We start from the raw sequence: 9,643 nt of genomic DNA on the forward strand, positions 1-9,643 counted from the left end.
ATAATCCTAAAAAACCTTTGATGCTATTGTGTTATGTACTGTATAAAGGCAAAACTGGAGAATAAGGAAACTGGAGAATAAGGAAAAAATTAAATGCATAAATGCAAGAGAGGAGTCTGGCAAGGGTTATATCATGGATTATTAAATAGAGGAGTAAGGCGAATGTACGTGGCCTGTTCTGCAGTAAAGGGAAAATAGAATCCACTTCTAGATATTTTGCTTACTGCTGGGTCTCTACATGTGAGCAACCTATCTAATTAAGTGGTTTGCCCAAAGCACAGTTGTTCCAGCCTTAACTCTTTAAAGAATATGTTGTACCCCCCCCCTTGCTGTCTTCATTGCATTATGCAATCTCTTCTGTTGCACTTCCACTTAATTGTTAGGCTCACTGATTACTAAGAAAGAATAGACTCCATGCAAGGGCATCTAATTAGGTTAGAGAGTAGTGATCAAGGCGTACAGTGTAAGAAACACTCAAATGTTCTTCACCAGTCCTCACTTTAACAGTGGCTGCAAGGGAAGAGGAACTTGTCTGTCAACAAATATTAGTTATCTCATTCACTACATTTTAGGGTTTATGGATCCATATCAATCTCATGCACCTCTAACCTCTATTGACACTGGCTTCTGATGATTTTCTCCCACTTACTCCCCAAAGAATAATGAAGGGAAAGGCAGATAAGATTAAACACTCTGTAGAACAAGGCAGACATCTAAGCTGTTGCCTAAACTCTCTCTGCCTCCTCTTACATCATCACTTTGGAAAAACTTTAGGCTTTTCAAAGAGAACAATAGGCCTTTCAAAGAGAACCTCCAAAGAATTTAATACATTCCCTATCTCTTCCTTCAGTCACTACAGCTACTCTAGAAGTTGCAGGCCACTTAGGTACAACTACATTACCTCTGCAGTAACTACTGCAGAAAAGTGTAAGAGTATCCCAGCCAACCCAGATGTCTCAAGAACCAGTGTCTGAGTAGGCATGATAACCCAGAACAGAGGGTAAGCAAGGAACAACTGTTCCTTTTCTAGTACACAGTTAGCATTACATTAAGCTATCAGGTGGCAAGATCAAAACAAATAAAAGGAGACAGTGCCTTAGGAAAACATAAAATAAAGCTCTGGGACTTTATGCAGCAGGATGATGTGAATGCTAAAACTGCATATAGTATAAAAATTTGGAAGTCAGTATTTTATGGAAGAGATCTCCATTATGGGCTCTTACAAACATAATGGTTCTAACCTAGAAAGTCTCTAGTCTGCAAACTGTTATTAACTTCATAGATATTTAGGGTATTGTATTACATGCCTTCCCTAATTACTCTTTTTCAGGCATCCACATTTGGACACTCTTGGAGTAAGTGGAATAAGACAATGGGATGAATATTAGTTTTGTATAAGTAGTATGACCATAAGATGGAAAAAATCTGTTCTTTGCAGGAATCATGTAGGCAAGGGGGCAGGAATCAGAGGCACTCAAGCTTTGGACTGCAGTAGGGCAGAAATTGTAGCAATATCCTGGTGAACAGGAGGCTGCTAGAGACAACAGTGTGGGAATAAAGGAGAATCAGGGGCCATAGAGCACAACCATGGGCTGGTAGTCTCCAAAAAAGCCCAGAACAAGGCTGAGGAGCTCAAAGTCTCAAGACTAGCTAGTGGGAAAGTCCAGATTTCATCAAATCAAATTGCTACCTGAAATTATATAATTTCTTTGAAACTTACACTCAGGACCTGAGGCCTATCACCTGACTGGTGGGACTTTAACTAGTGAAATTGCAGGGGAGTACTGAGAACGATTTCTTCAAAAAGTCTTTATTTTTAGAAAACCTTGCAACTGAAGTTACATGAGTATTATATGCAGTATTACTCTCAAGAATAGGCAGCAAGTAGAATGATCAATGATTTACAATAAAAAGAGTCTCACTGCACTAATATACTCAGTCCCTGATGAGGTCAATGCTTTTGCTACTAAATTGGTCATTTTTAAGGCTAGGCTGCTCTACAGAAACAGTAATGTCTACAGCCAACACATACTGTGTTAAAAAGGGTTGGGGTACTTGCCCCAAGCACTTATAAATAAGGATTCAGATTAGGCTGTGGATCTCCTGACACTTGATATTTGACTTTTCTCTCTTCTTATTGCCCCAAGGGCACCACCATCCTGATTGTTCCTGCCCCTCTCCCCCTCCCCCCCCCCAGGACTGCACCTCCACCCTCTCCACAGCCCAGGACCCCATTTCAGCCCCTGTGGCCATCAGCCCCTGCCCTAGCAAGGCCAGAGCAGGGCTGGTGGTCTCCAGCTTCCTGCAGCCCTCACCTGCTTTTTTGAGTCTATTTCAGCTCAAGACCATAATTAGTCTCCCCCCCTTCTCCCCCCCCACCCCCCACCCCCCCGCCATGTAAATGCCATGCAGAGAAACAGGAATTCTGAGGTATGCATAGAGTAATATTGCCCAGCGTACATTTCTTGAGTACCTAATTACAAGGGCAGTAGGTTCTTTGTAACAAACAAATGCTTGAATTCTTTTCCCCTGCAAGATTACATGTTACTGTAATGTTCTGAAGCCAGTTCAAGGAGCCCACAGCAAAATAAATGTGGGAAAACCGGTGATTCAGGTAGCACTTGCAATTGGTTTGATGCAGCTGATATGTTAGGAATCCATTGGGTATCACGACTTCCCTGCCTTTTAAAACTGTTTAAAAGAGCAAAGACCCTCTCTCTGGGTGGAAATGCCATGTAGTTGAGTTCCCCTTTATAGCTGTGTACCCACATTGCTAAAGGTGTTCAGCCACATATCCCAGGCCAGTGAAATATCGCATGACTAGTAACAGAAGTATTCCTCAGGAGTACACCCATCCACCTGGGTACTATTCAACCAAATGGCCGAGAAGCTCTTGATATAGCCTTTGTGGCAAGAGACTTAAACAGGACATTAGACATTTCAAGAGTTCAAGGAGACTCAGCTCCATCATCCTGATGCTGTTGGAGAACACTTGACCAGCGTGACCTATCCAAATGACCAATAACTGTGAATGACCTGGAAAAAAGTACATTAGTGACAGTGCTATGAGTCTTGACCACTTCAGGAGTTTAGGAGAAAAACTATTGTCGGTAGACCATATAAATATGAGTGGCTGTGGAAGCTGGAATCAGAGATGTCTCATTCAAGGCAGGTTTGAGTGAGTGGTGGTCCAGTGTGCATAACACATGTCCTGTGTCATGGAGAGGGCTACTGCATTGCAGGAGTTGGTCAGAAGTATTGGGGCTCCTCTGAATGGAAGGCTATGCTCACCAACTGTATTAGTTTTACCTGCCTAAAACTGCCCTGCTTCACAGATTTTTGAGCCAATGGCTAAGATTTTTATTGTCCCTCCTTGGCTTCAAAATTTGGCTTTAACAAAGCCAAGTAGGGTTTAGGCAAGGAGTTTGAAATTTTCTTGCTTGTCTGTACTTAAGGACTTTAAAGATCAGCAGCTGGTGTCATTGCAATAAAATAGAATTGTATTACTGTTCAAAATGAGAAAATTACACTGCACAGAAGAGAAAAGGACTTTTCTTATGTCTTTGTACAGAACAGGAGAATTTTGACACCAACGATTTTTTATGAAGACTGCAAAGATGAGAGGAGCCTTTATGTGACTGGGCGTAAATGTGTGCATTTGTGTGCATCCAATAGAGCAAACTGTGTAACTACAAACATTCAGTGGGCCTTGACTGTTATTTTTTTTTTTTTTTTTTTAGGGTCAGGTGTAGCTGTGATACTGAAAGAATGAATGTCTGATGTGATCTCCCAAACACTTGTCCCTGTATCAAGTCACACCCTACTTTGGTGATACAATAGCAGGCACTGGCAAATTTGAAAAGAACAGGACAGTGCAGCACACCAAGACCTCTGCATGGTACTGCAGTTGCTCTCTGATTTGGGGAAAGCTACAGAGAAGCTATAGCACTGTACAAAAGAATCAGGAAAACAAATCCCTGCAGACTTATTGAGTCTTAAACGTCTTTATCTTAAAGCCTTTATCTTAAATGTCTCAGGATCCTAGGAGCTTTTAAAAAGCACACATAGTGATTCAAATTGTTGCCAGTGTTATCTTTACTGTTATATAGTGTTTTATTTTATCAAGGCAGAAATGTGCTCATCATTCGTGCAGTGTTATAATATGGAGTTATAGGGGAAAAAAATAATCCTAAACCTTAAATGCCTATGACAGTATAAATATTGATAAGAGGCAAATAGGAAATGGCAGTGTTACTTTAATATTTTATATAACTTCTAATGAAATATAAATTTTGAGATCCTCTACTTTTGTATTTTTTTTGGAGTTCCAATAAATTTCAATGGATTTATGCAAATCTATACAATCTGATAATCTGGCCTGTGCTTTATGAGTTGCAATGAATTCAGAGGGTGTGACATACAAGAAGAGGTTATTATATACCTATATATATATATATAGGTATGTATATATATATATATATATAATTTTTTTCCAGAGAGATTTTTGGCATATATATTCAGATAATCTTGTGTAAGCACTTCCAGTGTTTTCAGTGGAATGCCTGGAAATGAAGCTTGATCTCATGAAGTGAAAGTGGTCTTCACTTCATGAAGAATAAAATTCTGTCGATACGATGACATTCCTTATTATTTCTGTTGCTTGTTCTAAAACTAATAAAAAGCTATTCAAATATCTGCAATGGAGGACTTGAGAAGAAAACATCTGCAAAGAGCTTTGAGATCCTCAAAACAAAGTGCATTGAGATTATTATTGTTACAAGTGCATGAGGCTGATTGGAACAATACATTTTACTGTGGGCAGTAAATTCATTATTGCTACAAAATGATTAACAGTCTCACCATCTGTTTCAGGTGTAATTATAACTGACAGTTTTACGCATACCATAGACATGATCTGTCTTTTCAGTCCTGTTTGCTGTTTAGTTTAGTTATTTTCTTCTAAGAGTATCAATATATTCAACATTACTCAATTAATAAGTTTGCTGATTAAACTTACTATTTCTTCACGTTTTCCTTCCTTAGTTATTGCCCCCAGTTGTGACCTCAAAGACTTCAAAATAACTAAAACATGACACTGAATAGGAAAAAAATGCACTTGTTTTAAAATTTTTTTTCTTCCAAAACAATATATCATGAAGACTGTGGCCGAAGTTCTGTTTATGTTGGTGTCTTCTGTTTTGATGGTATCTTATAGATGGTGCTTAGAGGGAGAACAAGAGGGCAGGCATAGAGCAATTCTCACTTGAAACCTCCCAGTTTAATTTATTTAACTGAGCAGACTTTCTGAGCCAGAGGCAGTTATGTGTCCACTGTGTTTAAAAGCCTTTAGTGGAACTGCCCTCTGTGTTTGTTGTCCCATTCCTGTTTGAACTCATTCAGACCTCTGCCTTCAGCACTTTATTGTGTAAATTTCTTGGACAGTTCAATTATGTGATATGAAAAAAAAAAAAATAAACCCACATTTCACTTTGTTAGTTTTAAATGTGGCACCTGGAAATGTCATTGGATGCCATCCAGTTTCTGAGTTGTGAGAAAAGATGCTGAGAATTCTCTTAGATTATAGTATTATCACAAATTATCTTCTCTTTTTTTGTTGGGTGCTGGTTCAAGCTCCATCAAAATCACTGGGAAGCAAGTATTCTTCTGGAGTTTGAATGCAAACTATAATGTTACTAAACAAAGAAAGTATTTGCAAAATACACTGATCTAAAATACATCATTTGTAAAAAACACTGATCCAAAGAAACATGACAGAAATATTTTCTGTCCTGTGATGCAGTTATACAGTCAGAATGGGGTCAAAATTGTAATGCCTCAGAAAGTTCACTGCTGGGCAAAAAATGTTAATGGTGACGTTAATATACTTCTTAAGAGATACTTGTCTCTGATATGTGTCTTATGCAGATAGCCTACTTTAAATGCATTAAAAGTTAAGAATAAAGAAACATCCAGTGTACAATGAAAGAAACCTGTGAGAAATTTTCTTACATTAGAAATAGTTCTAGGCCAGTAGTCACAGAATATATTCAAATATATTCATAAATAAAGGAGGGTGCTTTACCCTCATGCTCTTTCCTATTTGCAATAATTTGGATGTATTATTGGACAATATTCATAACATTGGACATATCCATATTATTCATTAAATGTGGCATTTGCCTGATTCCATAGTGAAAGTGACCATGCAACTGAGGATGGCAGTTAATAGACCTCATAAACCTGTATATTCTAAGCATATTTGCTGCAAAATGTTAATGGATATCTTGGATGTGTCTTGGATTTTTCCTATATCTCCCAAATTTGGCTAAGCTATGTCTTCCCATGCTCAGAAGAGGCCTTCTCCAGTATAATACACTTTTACTGCAAATATTTTGAAATCTCTAGTAGCTCCTAGCAGAGCACAAACTGTTTAAGTACAACTTAAAGAGACCAGGAGCGCATCAGCAAGAGACTGCAGATGGGAAGCTACCTGTTTCCTGCGATGGCTTTTTGTGAGAGGTTGAGCTGGAGGGTGTGCTGGTACCAAACCAAGAGCTTGTCTCTTCTGTGCTGTCCCCCCTGCCCTTCCTGCTTTTGTCCTTCCATTTAGACAATGATTGATTCTGAAACAAAGGGAACAAAAAACAGAAGGTGAAAATACTTAACAGGAAATGAACAGTTTGGCAGAAATACTGGCTGGACTGGGAAGAGAAGTCTGTTCCTTTCCAGTGTCTGCAGTGAAGCATAAAGTTTCTGAGTGAATCTTGTTCTGTCAGGAGCGACACAGGCTGCTCCACAAGTGCAGGAATTGGGGTGGCAGGTGCTCAGCTGCCTGGCAGGCTTGTGCCCTCTCCAGTAGGCTGCAGCTGCACAGTATTGAATGAGGAAGAGCAGAGCAGGTCTGGGGACAGGAAATAAGGTCAGATGGGATCTAGACTGATGGGCAAGTCCAAAGTGATGAGGTCATAGGGTGGGCTGCGTAGTCAAGATCAAGCATCCAAATCAATGAGGTACCTGGCCAGACACAAACATGGCTACAACACATCTGCAACACAGCCAAAGTGGAGGTAAGTCACAGCTAACAGCAGCCCTGAGGAAGTGGGGAGCCCTCACTGGGGCCTCCCCACACAGATTTTTCTTCACAACAGCTCTTATCAAGCTGACCTTGTGTAGCCAGCAAAACTTCTAGGAGTGGGGGGAGTGCACTGAGGGCTCTGACATACTCTCAGCTAGTGTATGAGTAGCTCATTGCTAAAACATGTTTTCCTATTTTTCCCTTACAATTACAATGATAAAGTTGGTCTCAAGTTTGAGGTGACTGCAGTTCTGACTGTCTGTTTGCTCAAAGATAGAGATTTATGCCCTTAAAGTCCCACCGATGATTCAATGTCACTGTGTTGCTACGTAATTAAATATGGTTTGTGCTTTTAAATTCCATGAAAACCTAACTTGAACTTGTTTATATGATCTCACATTTAATCATGTGATGATCTTTTCACGTGATGACTTTTTCTTTGAGACACTCTGCCTCACTCAGTATGCAGTATGCATAGCTGTGTGGAAGGCTGCAAAGTAAAGATGCTTTACCCTTTTATTTTAGTAAATGTACCCTAATGTGAAACACATAAAAAAAAAGAAATTTTTGATTGGTATTTATAATTGTGATTTATGATTTATCATCTTTGTCTGTGGACTGGCTTCATTTATTGCTGCAAAAATTCAGTGTTGCTTCAATTGAACATAGAGGCCATTCGGAGAATGAGGGAAGGGCTCACAGGAAGTGAAAGGGTATTGCTAGGGTAAAGCAGATGGATCCTGCGTAGGAGAATTCTCTCTGTCATGACAAGTTTAACTTACTCCTGTTAACTATAAGCCAGTGTTTCAAAGAAAGTGCTAAACATACACAGCTGCTACTGAATCCATGAGAAACTGAGGCTTGGGCACAGAAATAACTATAAGAATGCAAAGTACTCCCAAAAAACAGATACTACTTATATCTGGGTAGCACTCCTGTATATGCTGTGCTTGCCAATCTCTAAACTGGGTTAAGCTCTGCTGCCTTTCAAACTTCAGCCTTTCTCCTTTTCCTGGCAGTAGAAATGTGAAGATCCTATTCTGTTCTAGAAAAATTCTATTTTTCTGAAGCATTCAGATATTGCTGTGAACATGACCATACAAAATTCCATAATGAAGCCAAGAATTTCTTGATTTAGAGCATGCTCACCTGTTTTCTGCCCATACTATAAAAATGAGGACTGAGTATTCCTTTTGCAGACCCTTGTGTTGCCTGATAATTTGTTGCCAATGGAGATCATACCACAAATCAGACTTTAGGTCTTTGTTAAATCATGAAGAGAGCATCTGCTTCTGTCTTCTGACAAAACCAATTAGCACATTTTGTTGTTCTGGGGTGGACATATCAGCATTAGTCTTTCTCCATTCTCCTAGCTCAATCTTTTGTGTAACATACTTGCTATTCAGAACATGTTTTCCCCTGCCCCCAAATAATGAGCAAAGGCAGTGCACCAACTGGAGTCTTCAAAAGAAGGCTTTCGATAAGGTGTACAACCATTACTGCCTGAATTCAGATGAACAGCCTGTATATGTCTTATATTTTCAAAATCGATTTGCTTTGAACTCAAGGTTTGACAACAGCAGTTTGGTTTGACTTTTTCTGACCTTGTCTGTGTTAAGCTGTAATGTCCTTGAGAATTCCTTGTTATCAAACCTGCTCAAGCTTCACCTTCACTTTTAGATTTCATGATGACAACAAATATTAGGAGGAAATCAAATGTGTGTTGAACATAGATAATGTAATAGTGTCCTTATCTTCTTTACTTCTTGCCTATTGCATGGAAACTGAATTTTCATCTGTCTGACATTATGCACAACCTTAAATTAGGTCTGACATAACTACCTCTATTGATTATTATTATTTTTTAACTGTATAGCTGTATCTGGACACATCTGATGTTCATACAGAATTGTTCTGCTTTATAGGATGGATCCTCCCAGGATGAGTTTGGCCCCTCAAAGTTTTTGGAAAATAATTTATTTATTTTGATGGAATTTTTGGTTTATTAACTATCCCTTGATTAGATGCTGAACTGTAACTTGAAAAATATTAGGTTCCTGAGGAATACAATCCCTTTTTCCATTCATGGGCCATCAAAAAACAGGCATTGGAACTTAAACTCAAATTAAGGTGTGTTGTCAAAGGTGAACTGACTGAATGAATCCAATCACGTTGCTTGTCTTTATCAGATGAGATTGCAAATGTGGTAACTTAGAGTCCTAATTTAAAGCTCAGTCCTCATACAAAAATCTTGATTATATGTAACAAACATTTTAAAATGACCACAGAAGTTAGGAAACCAGTATGAAAGTGCTTTGATGTTACAGCAAAAGAATGTACAAGAGAGGCTCACACATTAGTCAGTCATTTAATATTGTTAATGGGATATCAAAAAAGCAAATGGATACAAGGTCATAAACCAAGCATTTCAATGCCTATAAAGTACTGTATCACCTGATACCTGAAGAAATTCTGTTTGTGGCCTCTGAACTTAGGCTTGCTTAGTTTTGAGCAACCAGTTCTGGACTTTTCTTAGTTCACAGTCTGTTTTTTTTTTTTTTTTTTTTT

The 9,643-nt window shown here is 38.8% G+C and overlaps 1 long non-coding RNA gene across 1 annotated transcript in view; it reads left to right on the plus strand.

Annotated features, from left to right (window-relative positions):
- LOC118163167 overlaps positions 1 to 9,643 on the plus strand; it is a 63,351-nt gene that overhangs the window by 53,058 nt on the left and 650 nt on the right. The gene's annotated exons all lie outside the window — the stretch shown is intronic.

The sequence above is a fragment of the Oxyura jamaicensis genome, chromosome 2, assembly GCF_011077185.1.
Source record: "Oxyura jamaicensis isolate SHBP4307 breed ruddy duck chromosome 2, BPBGC_Ojam_1.0, whole genome shotgun sequence".
Lineage (NCBI taxonomy): Eukaryota > Metazoa > Chordata > Aves > Anseriformes > Anatidae > Oxyura > Oxyura jamaicensis.